The following is a 16,655-nucleotide window of genomic DNA, read 5'->3' as shown; positions in this document are numbered from 1 at the left end:
ATGGAAAAAACATATGATTCAACCTTCTAAAACTCATAAAGCATCCAATTCACGTAGGGGTTGATACCTATCTACATCAAATGCTTGCACAAACATTGTATCGTATTGCATTCCCTAGCTTTGGCCACTTTTTGGTGTCAACATAATTTGGGTGTACCATCATTTCCCACCTCCTCGTTGAACATTGATGTTCAACCATGCACCTGCTTTATTGAAACTACTACTAAACATAGAGCAAAAGAGCCAAATGTCTACCAGATGTACAACGTTTTAATCATGGCTACCAAAAGATCTCAACTAGATGGATTTTCCATCCAACACTATAGTACATAAAGTGGGAATAATCCCCTTCCCAGGTTGGCCTAGTCTGGATGATTGTTGTGCCTAAAGCTAGCTTAACAAAGGTTGTTGTGTTAAATGATTAATGGATACAATGGTCACAAAACCTTTTCGCCCATACTTTTTTATAAGAAAAGGCCTTGCCCATAAAAACCCTCCCTATTGTGAAGTTCTAAATTGTATAATATAAATAAATAGGATACAATTTATTTACATAATTTGAAGGAGAATGGGTATTTGAAGCTTAAGGTAAACAATTAGACTTTTTTCTAGGTTGAGACAAACACATGAATGCAGTAATGCACTTTTTAGGATGGTTATTGGACCATTCTTGCCAACAAACCATTCTATTCAAAGGTTGTACGAGTTGTTTTAACCCCATTTTAATATACTAAATTTAATATGTTGGTGTCTACAAAGATGAGTAGAATTGTGATTCCTTTATATGTTGTTGCAATAAACTAAATAGAATAAGGTACTTGTTATGGACATCATGAATCATCCTCTCCCATCTTTTTAGTTTTTTGGGAGGCTCCATATGACTCTCCAGTGTAATACAATTTGGTGTATTTTGTGCAACAAATGAATAGAACTTGGATTTCTTTAATCATTGAAGGGACTAGATATTTAGATTTAATATAACCATTTGTTTAAATCCCTAGTTTTTCACAATCACTTGAAAAAAATAATGTACCAACTAACTTGAACATGAAATTAAATTATCCATCAATTAGTACTACTAAGAGGCACTACTTGTATACATTGGGCTCTACACATAAGTAGGATTGTGATTCCATTTAGTGCTAATTATTTCCTAGCTTGTTGCAGAGGAATGATTTCCTTAGAGCATTGATGAGACCATTTTTGTTGACCTTTTGAGTTACTAAAGCCTCTTACGAATCACATAATTACAAAATGAGAAATTCTAAATGACATACTTAGCAAACTACTAGTCTTCTTTATTGAGTCACCTATATATTGATATATTAAAGCAGATATTACACCTAGTCTAGAAGTTATTGCAAACATTCTTGTAAATGATTATCATATACCCTCTTAAGAGAGTTTTACCATTAGACTAGAGAGTTTGCTTCAAATTAAACCTTTTATGAACAAAATCATAAAATTATACACACATCTCAGAGTGTTCATTTCATACATTAGTGTGTACAAACAGCTATAACTCATAATTCATACAAATCAAAATATCAAATATTCTTCAAGACTCCTTAGAGCAGGATGAACTTGGAATCAACTTGGAATCAACCACTTATAGAAACCAAAACATGGTCATTTCTTCAAGTCTTATGAGAGTAAGATGCACTTGGAATCAAGCCCTTTCATAAACCCAAAACATCAAAATTTCTTTGAGTCTCTTGGGAGTAGGATGCACTTGGAAAAAAACCAATTTAAATTTCTTTGAATCTCCTTAGAGCAAGATGTATATGGAAACAATCCACTTGACCATTGGCATAAAAGGGTAAAAAATGTGTGTTTCATTAAGGACGAAGAAATTGACGAGAGGGGTTCCCTTTTGCGTAGCACAGAAAACAAAGGTTATGATTTGTAATGATTTATCAAGTGCAGCAAAATGTTGTAGAAGAATCTTCTTTCCTTCTTAACAAATCTATAGTACTATCTTGACATCACAAGGGATTCACCATAAGAAACTTATCATACCATGTAAGTGCAATAGAAGGGGGTTCTTTCGGAGGCTAGATAATCATATAAGTTAGGGGAAAGCCCCTAATAATTTCTCCTTCATTACTAAAACAGAAGGGAGGGTCATTTTGGTAAATACTTCAAGGGGGAGATGAGGGGTTGTTTTGGGTGGCAAATGAGATTAATAACATACATGTAAACATGTAGATCAAGGTCATTTAATAATAATCCAAATATTTCTAGTGAATTACATGTGGTTACCCCATAACATGCCCCTATAAAGACAATACAAGTCAATATAAGTGAGGTCTTGATTTTGAAAACGTGACCTGTATAGCATCAAGTTTGGTTTTTTAAAACGTGAAGGTGAGAAACTATACATAACCCTATATATAAGTTAGGGGCAAAATAATTTAGTAACTATATATTGTATAAATGTAGAAAGGGTGGTCATTTTTACCTCACAGGAGTCATAAATAGGGGGTTTCCAAGACTATCCACTCGTAGGTGGCGTGTCCTTTTCTATAGAGAGTGAATCCCCCGAGCTTGACACAACATTCTTTAGATAGCATGTTCTCATCTAAAATGATATTGTAAATGCTTCACATGTCCGCACACATACAAAAAACTTTCTTGTAACCTCCTCTATCGACACACAACCTACATCAAAAAATACTAATGTTCTAAATTTTAGAATGCATTACTCCATATAAGCAAATGTGTAGAAACTATAAACAGAAATATTGTTTTTGCTTTACATTCTAAAAGAACAATTCCATGCTCATTAAGAAGCTTTTTTATAAATGCTCATGTGGATTGGACCTTCCTTACACGCTAGTCTCTTGGCAGAAGCAATCAAGTATATGGATTTCATGCTTCAAAACCATGCTTTAACAATAATCCATTAATATCAAATATCACTACCAACATTGATCTTGTAGATGCAGATTGGTTGGTAAAACTGGAATCCTCATTTACATTTTCTCTTGTGGAACTCTAGTAGTGCACTTGTCCTCTACCACCACATCCTCTACCATCTCCATATTGCAAACTTATGGGAAATTCAAATATTTGCAATGCATCACCAACATGTTGGACAGTTGTTAACATAAATTTTTATCTAAGAGTTGATTCTTAACTCGTGAGTCTAGTCAAACAACTCACAAATAATTCTTATTCAATGAAACCTTTCTTTGTGTCTAAAATCCAAGAAAACAATAGGCAATGACTAGTTTTAATTTTATCAAGAAGGATGGTCATATGACTATGCAGCATGCTTCATGAAAAAAGGTGTTGTTCATAATTTGCTCTTTTTTCAAAGAACCTAATAGTTCCAATGAGATATACAAGCTTTGTTCGTGGAATCAAAAGAAAATCTAGAACCACTCTTTGTAGATGGTTGAGACAGTCTCATTGGGTGGGAACCGGCTCCTGTGAGACGAACAGTGGATCAGTCAGTAATTACCACGGCAGTTACCATAGTAATTCCCAAAGCATATAAATAGGACCCATTACATTGTAATCGGGTTGGCATTTGGGTTAGCATTTGTCGATTGTACTTCTGCTTAGCTTTTGATTCATAATCCTTAGTTCCCGAGCTATTCTTGAGCTACATCATCTTTATCTGTAATCCTAAATACAGCAGTCCATGTGTACTCCAGTCATACATACTTTGTACTCATTCTCTCTGAATCTGAATCTGAATCTGAATCTGAATCTGACATCATTCTCAGTACTTCAGTCTGTTTCTCATTCCAGTAGATGTATTCTAATTCAGTTTCTATCTCCTTTTCCAGTTCTACTGCTTGAACTAACACATCACCAGTAGCTGTAAACTTCTAACACTGGAATCAGCTATCCAAAGAGATCAGCTCCAATTCCATTTTGGTGATCACAGTGGCCAGAGCTATTGCTCGTTGACTAGAAAACTCGTCTCCCAGTTTGAACTTTTTCAGCTGCAGTAATGGCACCCAAACCCAGTCGTGGCCGGAAACCATCCTACCGTGCTGACCTTATTCCTGAGGAGTCAGAAAGAGACTCTGACCCCAAGCATGAGCTGGTGACTGACACTGAGGCTCAGGAGGAGCACAGTCATGTTGATGAGACGTAGGATTTCACAGCATTCTAGTCAGTCCAAACGCAGAAGGGCAGACAAGGAAGCACGAAGGCTAAAAGTTCTCGGTCCAGGTAGGGGGACGAGGGCGCCAAAGGCAGTAAAGGAAGTATCCATACTCCTAGTAGACAAGCCAGGGAGGACACAGAAACTGAGATGGAGGCAGATGTTAATTGGGATGCAGATACGGACAATTGTAAGAAAACTCCAAAGAGGCGTCAAGACTCCAAGATGAGAAGAGGAAGGACCAATGGTGATCGGCATGATTACACATCCTCGTTGAAAATATCTTTTCCCGTGTTCAAAGGGGGCAAGAAGGATGATTCGGATGTTCACATCCAAGCCTTTGAGCAGTATGCCGAGTTGAAAAATATTGATGAGGATGATTGGGGTGAATACTTTCCGCAAACACTGAAGGAGGCAGCGAGGAAGTGGTACTACCGTTACCCGGCTTGCCAGCTCATATCCTATAATAAACTACTTAAAGCCTTCAGACTGGAATATTCCAACAACAGAGGTGATGAGGATATTCTTTGTGAACTGGATAAGATTAAGCAGAGGAAATTTTCAGTTCAAAGCTATGTTAGAAAATCAAAGAGCTGACAAGGCAGCTACAGGAACCACCATTAGAAAAGCGATTGCGAGCATGGTTCTTAAATGGCTTTCGTAGCAAGAAGCTTAGGGAGCAAGAGGTGTTAGCATCGACGAATAAATTCAATGATTTGGTGCAGCGATCCCTGAAGCTGGAACAACAAGCTAAGAAGAAAAAGGGTCATAAGAAGAGGAGGTCCAGTAGTAGCAGTCCTACTGATGACTCTGATTCAAGCGAAGCTTCCAGTAGTTTTGAGAGTAGCTCCGATGAAAAGACCAAGGATAAGTCTAAAAAGGGGTCTTGGGCTAGGAAGATTGAAGAGATGGCTCGCCAAATTGCTGAGATTAGCCAGACCAGACAACCGGTGAGAAGAATGGAGACTTGGTGTTCAAAATGTAAATCTAAGGACCATGTTTCCAATGAGTGCCCACGGTGTACTTATTGTAAAGCCTATGGCCATCTATGGAATAATTGTGGCATTAGGATTCATCATTTCAAAAAGGGCAAAGACTTGTTAGTGGTGGCATTTACCAATGCCAAACCAGTAAGGGTGGAAGCTGCCAACGCTTCTTAGGAGGAGAAACCAAGTACTAGTGGTAATGGGCCAGGGCACGGCAGATACCAAGAAGGTATTGGCCGAGGCCGAGGGTGTGGTAATTTTCAGAGCCGAAGTCTGAATTGCTATACTTGTGGAAAGTATGGGCGTTTCACGGCTCAATTTCCAGAAACACCTATGACTGCGGCTATTCAGGCGAAGGTTCCAGAGTCAGTCTTAGTACGAGCAGTAACACGAAGTAAAGGGGTAGTGATTGAGGAAATCTCAGAGATCCCAGAAAAACCAGTCACTACTGAAAGCAGCAAATGGGCTCAACAAAGAGAGGTATGGAAGGCCAAGGGTAAAGAAAAGGTGGTTGATGAATGGCACAAGAAGAGAGAACTAGCGGCGAAAATCACAGAGGATTTAGCCAAGAAGCTGCCAGAGCAACCAGTTCTGAAGCACGGGTCATTCAAAAGATACGAGCCCAATCTACTGAGACAGATCAGTCAAAGCCCGGCATGCATGAGACCATGTTGGCTACAGTACAAGGGTTGATTGAAGAGTTGGGAGCTGATAGAGGAGCTGAAAGCACTAAAAGGAAGGAATGGCATTGTGAAGATATTACCAGTTCTTCAACCTCCGACAACAACTCTGACCATGAGAAAGAGGAAATTCATGTCAAAATCTGCGACAGAATCCAAAAACTTGTTGTGGAGTTGGAAGACATTAGAAGAACTTTGCATGAAGCAGCGAAATTCATCAGACAGCGAAGGAAGGCTAAGGCGGAGGCCAAGACAGTTGACTTGACGGCTGTCAGATATGAAGTGCCGCTAATTCAAGTAGATTACAAAGTCCGAAAACAATGGGAACCACTTTCGAGTGTCATTCTGGATGGAGGAGCAGGAGTAAACATCATGGGAGTACATCTTCAAAGTGCGGATGGGCATCACAAATCTGAAGCCAACACCTTTAAAAGTGCGGATGGCAGATCATCGAGTGGTGCAAGCTACTGGTATGATCGAGAATATGCCGATACAAGTGGACAAGGAGAAGTTCAAGACCAATTTTCTAGTTCTCGATGTGCAAGGAGCATATGGAATGCTACTAGGGTGCCCATGGAATGCTACTAGGGTGCCCATGGCTGCGAACGGCACAGGCTGTTCACGACTATGCTAATCAAACTCTGACTCTACAAGGGGCCAGTGGTAGAATCCAGATTCAGACAAACAACACTAGAAGCTAGAGAAAGGAGCTGAGACCTAAAGAACTATGCTAGAAGTATAAGATCAAGAAGATTGAAAGGATGTTAGCAGCTCTAAATATTTTTCCCTTAGCAGAAATTGATCTCAATGCAGTTCTACTGAACAAGGAGCAGGCTGATAAATAGAAGAAGCAGTTTCTAGACCAGTTTACTGAACTCAGTTCAAGAGAACGATCAGTTCAGTTAACTGAGAGGCCAGAAGAATCAATTGAATCCAGCACGCCAGATGAGCCAGCACATTCTGGGGAGGACACGGTAAGTCATAATAGTATTTCGGAACTCAAAGGGCCATCTTGGGATTACGCCGAAGATTCAACCAAGAGAAAAGGTGGCGTGCCTAACTGGTTACTCCCAGATGACCAAGAGATCAAGGAATGGAATCTAAGCTCTAAGACAACCCTAGAATGATCAAAGTTAACAAACATCTCAACCCTACAATGAAGGAGAAAGCACACAGAATGTTCCAGCATTACAAAGATGTTTTTGCCTGGGAACACACTGATTTGAAAGGGGTGGATCGAGAGGTCTGCCAGCACAGGATACCACTGAAGCCAGATGCTAGGCTAGTGAGACTGCAGCGGTACCGAATGAATCCCAATTATGCTAAGAAGGTCAAGGTAGAGATTGACAACCTTCTCAAAGCTAGGTTCATCACTGAAGTAGCCAGTAGCGATTAGTTGTTTCCTATTGTAGTTGTTCCCAAGAAGAATGGGACGTTGAGAGTATGTGTGGATTATAGGAAACTCAACGCTCAAACCATCAAGGATCCATTTCCATTACCCTTCACAAATATGTTGCTTGATAAGATTGCAGGGTATGAGATGTACAGTTTTATGGATGGATACAGTGGCTACAACCACTTACAAATTGCTCCTGAGGATCGAGAGAAGACCACTTTCATTATAGAGTGGGGAGCATTTATGTATTTGGTCATGCCATTTGGCCTATGCAATGCACAAGTCACTTTCTAGCGGTGTATGATGGAGATATTCAATGAGTTTCTTCATCGGTTCCTCGCCATATTCATGGACAAGTTCACTAGCTGAGGAACAGCATTTACTATTCCTGGAAATGGTTTTTAAGCGCCATCAGGAGAAGTGGATTTGTCTGAATCCATTTAAATCTATTTTCCTAGTCTTGAAAGGACAGCTACTAGGACATGTGGTATCCTGCAATGGAATAGAAATGGCCAACGACAAAATCCAGTGCGTTCAGCAGGCCAAGGCGCCCAGGAATGCATCTGAGTTAAGTTCTTTCTTGGGATATATTAACTTTTACTAAAGATTTATGCATAAATTTGCCTCCCAAGCTTTACCAGTGTATGAGCTCACAAAAAAAACCAGCAAGTTCAATTGGACTGTTGAGTGTGAGGAAAGTTTCCAGAACTTAAAAAGTGTCATTATCTGTAAACCAGTCCTTCGGCAACCAAATTGGGATGGTATCTTCCATGTGCATGTGGATGCCTCGGGGCTGGCGATGGGGGCAATACTAGCCCAGCCAGATGGAAGGACTGACTATCCTGTCTACTTTGCCAGTCGTAGATTCAGCTAGGCTAAACAAGGTTATACAACCACTGAACGAGAGGCTCTAGGGATGGTTTTCATTGCTACAAAATTCAAGGATTATTTGCTAGGCAAATTGTTTCATTTCTATGTGGATCATCAGGCCCTATTATTCTTAATTAATAAAGTCATTATTCAAGGCAGGCTAATACGGTGGATGATGTTCCTTATGAAATTTGAATTTCGAATTTTCCATAAACCTGGCAAGAACCGCTATGGTGATGATTTCCTCTCTAGGAGTACGGAGAGCTATTCTGAAGCGTCTTTAAGAGACGAACCAGTGGTGGATGCTGAATTATTTCAGCTGGAAGTGGCAGAATCAGTCGATCTTGAATTATATGAAGTATATTAGTTTCTTTCTCAGGGTGGTTTCCCTGATGATTGGAAGCAAAACCAGAAGAAGGCTCTGGTTATCAAAAGCTTAAATTTTACCATCATTGGGGACTCACTCTATAGATTAGGTGTCGATGGGATTCTTCGCCGATGTGTGCCTATGGAGGGGAGAATGCAAGTTATCTCAGAGGCGCATAATGGAGAATCTGGGGGACACTTTTCTATTGATGTTACTTACAAGAAGATTCTGCATGTTGGTTTATGGTGGCAAACATTGATATCCGATGTCAGAAGTTTTTGCAAAACCTGTGACATATGTCAAAGAATGGGTAGACCCACAGCTGCAGACGTGACTCCCTTAACACCAGTTCAGCCACTGGGTGTTTTCATGAAATGGGGTTTGGATTTTATGGGACCTTTCAAGAAGGTTACTCCCAGGAAGAATAGGTATATAGTGATGGCTACCTGCTATGTAACCAAGTGGGTAGAAGCTAAGGCTCTTCCTCACAACACAGCCAAATCCACTGCAAGATTTTTATTTGAAAATATTGTGTGCCGCCGCTATGGTTGTCTTGTGGAGATTGTGTCGGACCAAGGGACACACTTCATCAATGACACTATGGAGATCCTTATGGATATGCTTTTAGTCAAGCATCAAACATCCACACTTTATTATCCTAGATGCAATGGACAGGCTGAAAGTAGTAACAAGACCATTAAGACTATTCTCACTAAGATTGTGCAGAAAAAGCCAAACCAGTGGGATTTGAAGCTTCAGACTGCTTTATGGGCATACAGGACAGCTTATAAGGTCACTACAGGATTAACAACATTCAGAATGATATATGGCACTGAAATTGTTGTCCCTATGGAGTTTGTTATTCCAAGTCTTAGAATGGCTGTAGAATATGGGTTAGATTTTAATCACAATCTTAAGAAGCGACTGGAAGAGCTTACCTAGTTAGATGAACTGAGACAACGGGCTATGCTGGAACAGGAGATTGTTCAGCAAAGAAGGAAACACTGGCATGACCGAAGGATTAAGGTCCGGGAGTTTTAGAAAGGGGATATGGTACTCCTATATCAATCCAAATTGGGTCCTAAGAAGCCGAATCTAAAAATAGCTTGGGCAGGACCATTCGAAGTGGATTGGGTTTTTTACAACGGCACGGTAAGATTGAAAGACCTATCTGGATTACTGTTGCCAAGGGTGTATAATGGAGATAAAATCAAGCTCTACTATTCAGAAGCCAGAGAGCCTTGTCAGGAACAGGGTACTGAGGATCTGGGCATTGAAGACCAAGAAATCAGCTATCTTGGGACTTTTTCATGTGCAGCCAGTTCGAGAACCAGTTCCAAAGCTAGTTTCAAACCAGTACCAGCATGACCAAGCCAGGCTTATACCAGGACCAGAAAAGTGGAGACAAAGCTATCAGTTTTTAGGGGACCAACGGTCATATGGACTATCAGTGGTACTCATTTCAATGACGGGCAAAAATTATTGTCCAATGCATGTCTGCCACGTCAGTTGCGGTGCACAGAAGTCTAGGAACGGTAATTGGTGGAGCTTTTATGGCACGAACGTGTATACCAGTAAGGCGAGTAGGCATTTTTCCTCGCAAATCTTCTGCATGACGCTTACCTTTTGTTGTCCACTCACCATTGCAGAGCTCTAAAGTTTCTTCACTGCAGCCGCAAACCTCATCCTCTGAGGAGACTGTGGATTGTCGTCTGTCTTTGCCAACCACACCCGGATACGGTTTCTAAGAATCAAGTAAGTCATCTTCTTCTTCACCTGCTTCATCATCTTCACGGTGCATGGGCAGGAAGAAACTGTCCGAAAAGATGCAAGAGACTATCGACGAAACCCAAGCCCTTATTACTGCTACAAAGGCAACTCTTCCACCCATCCCCCACAGTAGAATTCAGCGCTATGTGTTTACTGAGCAAGCTAAATCTCTACTCGAACTGTGGGATTTGCATGTGGTTTTGGAAGCCACGAGGATTGAGTTTGACACAACCATCATAAGGTCCTGGACTCTTTTAATGTTGAAGATGGCAGTGCTGTGATTTATGGCCAGAAGGTGTCTGTCACACCAGAAAGTGTTGCTTTTGCATTCCATATGCCAAATGGGCCCAAGCCATCTATGGCAACTGCAGAGCATATCAATGCAGCTCTGAAGGAAGATGATGCTGCCAAGAGGAAAAGGAAATCCAGTGCGCAAGGGATTCTAGTAGCAGGGCTGGAAGCTCCCGCTGCCTACCGATTTGTGGTTGAAGCTGTGAGTCTGAAGAATAATCCGACATATGTGTTAGAAAAACTTTTTGCTATGCTTTTAGCAAAAAGACTGGATTCCAAAGTCTCTATCAACCTCTGCCAGATATTGTCACATAATGTGCTTCAGCAAACTACGAAGCTGAAATCTCGAAGTGTATTCAAGGCTTGGTATGTTTGGCAGTTTCTGTACTAGGCAACTGCTCCAGACACCCATGATCGGGTGAGAATGGCTTAGAGCCAGAAGCCGTTTCCACTATCCAAAAATATAGACTTGTCATCGGATGAAGAAGAGCCCGAAGCCAGTCAACCCCCACTGGACAGAAAAGGAAGGCTAAACAAGATGAAGCTGGCAATTCAAAGAAGCCAAGGACGACACTAACTAAAAGCATTGCTCTCCTGAAGCAGTTGGAAATTCAAATCAAAATAGTGTCTACTGAAAGGATTCCAATTAGCCAGACTGAACAACAGACTGACCAGACCACTGGTGGAATCAACAGTCAGTAGGCCGATTTCAGTAACCACCAGTACTGGACAAGATCAGTCAGAAAGGGCCAGTCCTAAGCAGTCAACATATCAGATTGATAAGGGCAAAGGCCCAGCTTCTCCAAATCCACTTGGCCGATTCTCCATCCCATACAGTGAAGAAGCCCTGCACTTGACAAAGAAAGACAGGTAACAACAGCTGCAGACTCATCCGCTCAAGGGACGTCTCCTATTGCAGAAATCTGATTATGTTGCATTAGCTTATCTGGCTCCTGTCACAGTTTATGAGCCAATTGACTCTGACCCAGCAACAATTAATGATGGCTGTTCAGTACTCATTCAATCATCATGGAATACTATTGTCAATTGCATGGGACAAATGCTAGATGTTGCAGGGTCAGAAGATGAACTAACTAAGGTAAATGTTGAACTAAGGGAGGCTGAGGAGCAGATTGAAAATCTGGAGCAAGGGAGAGCAGCCCAGAACCTGCACCACAGTATCCTTGAGGCTCACTCAGATAGGACTATTCACCAGTTACAAAGTAAGCTAGCCAAGGTAGTGTCTGAGATGCAGACCATGCGGGAAGAAAAGGCAGAAGCTCAACAAGCTGCTGATCGGTTCGAAACCATGCTGAGAATGAAGCGAGTTGAGTTCAATTCTTTACTGATCCGCCACAATGCTCTGAAGACCACAGTAACAGAAAGATATATCTATAATAATCTAGCCAAGATCTTGAATCTAGCAGGCAATGCTGTTTTCAACATGGATAACTTGAAGTCTCTTATGGAGACAATGCAGAGTGATTTGCAGGATAAAAGTTACTGAATATAATAGTGCTCTGACAAATCAAGCTATCCTAATCCACCGGCACTAGTCAAAACTTATTATGAAATCGAGATGACCACAGAAAGGCGGGATCAGCTTGAGCAGGAGGCCATTTACAGGCTCATTCAAAAGGAGAATGCTGGCACTGGGACTTCTCAGACGCCATCCACGCCAAAGGGTAAATGGAAGCAGGTTGAGTGGAAGGATACTAGGTAGTTCCATCTGAGAATTCGGTCAAGGATTTTTCCACCGGTCTTCGAATCAGACGGTGGATTTTTCCAGTAGTTTCTGCAGCAAAGGCTGGATTTTTCCACTCAGGGGTTGGTGTTACTTGGATGGATGACCCTTGGAATTACAATTATAAGGGTGTCAAGCACTCAACAACCTAGCACTAGAAGAATCAGACGGTGGATTTTTTTCAGTCCAACTTGGGGTCTCTTGGCTGGATGCCCCTGGAACTACAACTATAGGGGTGTCAAGCACTCAACGAGCAAAATTCCAGAAGAATCAGACGGTGGATTTTTTCTCAGAAATTTTGGAATCTTGCCAAAATTCAAGAAAGGAGGGAAGGATGTAGATGGCTGAGACAGTCTCACTGGGTGGGAACCGGCTCCTGTGAGACGAACAGTGGATCAGTCAGTAATTACCACGGCAGTTACCACAGTAATTCCCAAAGCATATAAATAGGACCCATTACATTGTAATCGGGTTGGCATTTGGGTTAGCATTTTTCGGTTGTACTTCTGCTAGCTTTTGATTCATAATCCTTAGTTCCCGAGTTGTTCTTGAGCTACATCATCTTTATATGTAATCCTAAATACAGCAGTCCATGTGTACTCTAGTCATACATACTTTGTACTCATTCTCTCTGAATCTGAATTTGAATCTGAATCTGAATCTAAACATCATTCTTAGTACTCCAGTTTGTTTCTCATTCCAGTAGATGTATTCTAGTTGAGTTTCTATCTCCTTTTCCAGTTCTACTGCTTGAACTAACACATCACTAGTAGCTGTAAACTTCTAACACTGGAATCAGCTATCCAAAGAGATCAGCTCCAATACCACTTTTATATATTCTGATATAGAATACGAGTGTCCATGATGTAGGATTAGTCTAAAAGTTGATTTTGTTGTTGAGCTTGCTACCTAATATACCCAAGTATATCTCTTTATACTCCTAAGTTTGAATAACATTGACAGACCAAGCATGATCCTTGGACCATTGGGTTCTACTTGAAAGCATTAACTTCTTAGCATAACAAACGTTCAAAGAATCATCCTTAGCATTTCAATTGTTTATTAAAAGCTTGGTACCAAGGCCATGCTTGTTCTAAACACTTGTTTTGCCATCATTTATCTCAAGAACAACTTTTGATGTTAGGTCTTAAGACCATAATTTGAATACTAGGTCTTCATATTATGCTGAAAGGCCTAAATAATGGTAGATGTCCAAGCCCTTCTTAGATACTTGGCCCCAAAACCATGCTATAATTTTTTGGATGTGCTTGGTCTATCAAGATATGCTATTATTCAAGAACGTACTAGGACACTTGATTGGAAGACAATGAATTCACAGATTGAGCATGCTAAATGTAGTTCTACATTGTTTGGTCCTACAACATTGTATGAATACACATAGTGAGCATAGCCCTAAGACCTTGCTACATTACTTGGCGTAAAAGTTATAATAATTCATTCCAAGATCATGTTCAATATACAAAGTTTACATGATACAAAAAATAATTTTGTCTTGATTTGTCTCAGATGTTCAAGGGCATCATGCTCTTGAGGAAAAACATGCACTGACACTTGGTCCGAAGACAACACTAAGACGCTAGGCCTCAAGATCATGCTTCAATCCTTATTCCCAAGGTCTCCCATTGATGAAATAACTTTCCTATAATTATCAAAGCATACTAGGATGCTTGGTCCTCAGACTATGCTAGCATGCTTGGTCACATTACCATGTCCAAATTCACAAAGTGGGCATGCTCCTCTGACCTTCCTCCAAGTAGTAGTTGTTCCAAATATCTAAGAGTATGGCATAAGAGGTCCATCTTTGAAGGGGGATCTCATGGCCATCATCACTTATTGTCAAAGGAAAGAGAATGTGCATTAGAACCAATAAGCTAGCTAAAATATTATTTTTTGAATTGGTTTTTAGTAACATTCATCACATGTATAAGTTGCAAGAAATTCACCAACCATTCTTGATGTGGTCATACTTTGAATACTACGTGCAGCTCATCTTTTCTTATGTACCTCATCGCAATGAGTAGATTCTTTGACTCTTGTAGACATGGCCTTGAACTTAAAAAAACAAAACATTTCATGATGCATAAAAGAGACTTGGAGAAGATAACATTAAGGAAATAATTAACAAGAAAACTTCACTCAAAGCATTTGGCCCTCGAAAAATGATAGAATCCTATGTTGCAAATCATATTACTTTGCATTAATTCTATTTTAGATGGTTAGGATTATAGAATTTAATATGAAATATTTAAAAGGGTAAAATGTATGTACCTTCTAATAATGGTTCGGGTCTACACTCATTTGGTTCCTACTCTTTTGACCAAATTATTTTGCTAACATAAAGAATTTGATTTTCCATCCTTGCTACCTTTCTTCTTTGAAAATATGGTCAAGTACACTATCTAAAAGACTCAAGCCACAAGAAACATGTCATATCTTGACATTTGTGGTTCAATAGTCCATATTTCTTCGCTGAAATTTGATATCTTGACTTTGAAATAGTTTGATTTCTTCCAAGTATTTGACAGATTCTTTAGTCCAATTTCATCAAGCAATTTAGTTTCTTCCAAATGATTGGTATACTCTTTACTTTGAGCACTTTCATCAATAAAGCATGGTCCCAAGACCATGCCTTTTATGCATGTTTTCCTTCAAGACTCTTATATCTTAACATGACATTGTTCTCATAACTAAGCACTTCCATTTCAATAATCCATCAAATGATCTAGCTTAAATGAGTGAAAAGCAGAAATGTAGCTATTTTCCTTACTTAGGAAAGACTATATTGACTCTCTGAAAGACTTACATTCACTAAAGTATTTCTAGGAGAGAGAATGCATGAGAATAACTCCGTTGGCCCTTGATGAGTCGAGCTCTGGCCAGTTTGTGACAGTAGGATGCGGTGTGTATCCATCCCTAAGTTAATGACTGATTGCACTTGATTTTGGCTTTAAAAGTATCTCAACCATCTCTCTAAATGGAGGTTCAAAGGATGCCTTGTTAGCTAGTTTCTTTTGAGGTATCTTGGATGCTTCCACTATAAGCTATAGTATCTGATTAAAAGACATAAATTAAAAATCAAGTTAAAGAATTTAAGCATGTATACATTGTTGAGGGAAACATGCAGAAAATATTAACCATTGATTTCAAATTATCATATAAAGTCTATTTAAACTCATAAATGAGCGAGTAGATCCTCATTTGCATGAGTATCATGCAAGGACTCTACACAAATAAAACCAATTTCTACAAGACTATAATCTTCTTTTGGAGAACCCCCGGGTGTTAATTTGGGAATCATAGTGAAGCATGCATTGGGAGAAGTATTTGTGCTGTGAAAGCTGTTTATATATCCAACTAGGTTTCCACGTTTAATCCAAGACACATAGCCCAATTCTTGTGTGTATTCATAAAGGAATTTTGTCATGGAGTAGCCTCTTTGAAGTTGATTATCATGTCTAAAAGAGAGAGAGTAATGACAAAGTTTTGATTATGTGCACTCAGAAGACACGAGACTATTCCTTTTATAAAAATTGAAGCTATGTAGGAAGTTATGGAGAAGCATGAAGAAGAAAGACTTTAGGCAATTTCAAAGTTAAACCCAAGTTGTAGATGTTACTCTTTTAACTCAAACAAATGAACATTCATGTTTGTAACTAATAGAAAAGAATGATTAAACCTCGAACCCTTAATTTTCCTTGCATATAGTGCTTGTATGCATCGAAGAAGAAACCTTGCACTTTGATGCATGTATGCGATCAAGAAGAAAAAACCTTACATAACATATTTGAGGCACACTTGTAATAAATTGGAAGCCGATAATAACTTTCATCAAAATTATGTTTTAGTGCTTTGTGTAATGAGAATAAATATTATAAATCAAAGAATTCATAGTGTGAGAGAGACTTTAGCAAAGAGATTGTCAATGTTGCATACTTTTATGCCCCCATTATAAGAAGAAGCCACCTATAGGCATTATTAGAGCGACCACCCCAACTACCAATTTCATTAAGTCATGGGACCATCAAAGATTGGAGGATAACTTTGTGGGTTCAACCTTTGGAATAGGTAGGTAGACCTTGTGGTGGTAAAAAGCCCTCCATGTACCTAGGCCTCTCTATGAGTCTGTCCTTCAAAATGCTCATGAAATGATCTCTACAATGTACAGCTCGGATACCTAAAGACAAGAAGATATGCAGACTATGCAAGGAGGTGGTGGAGGGTGAGGAGCAAGGGGAGGTGGAGAGTGAGGAATGTATGCAAAAACAGGGCCTACACCACCATTATGGACACATACGCCACCATGTTCAAAGAGCCAAGACCCCTCCCCTCAAACTTTAAGAGTCAGTCGATCATGAGTGCACTTTGGGAAGGTTTATACTAGCAGAGCTCTCTCTACATGCGCAAAAAATA

This window comes from Adiantum capillus-veneris, chromosome 17 (assembly GCF_014529385.1).
Source record: "Adiantum capillus-veneris isolate H3 chromosome 17, ASM1452938v2, whole genome shotgun sequence".
NCBI classification, from domain to species: Eukaryota; Viridiplantae; Streptophyta; class Polypodiopsida; order Polypodiales; family Pteridaceae; genus Adiantum; species Adiantum capillus-veneris.
This window is presented reverse-complemented; position numbering follows the sequence as displayed.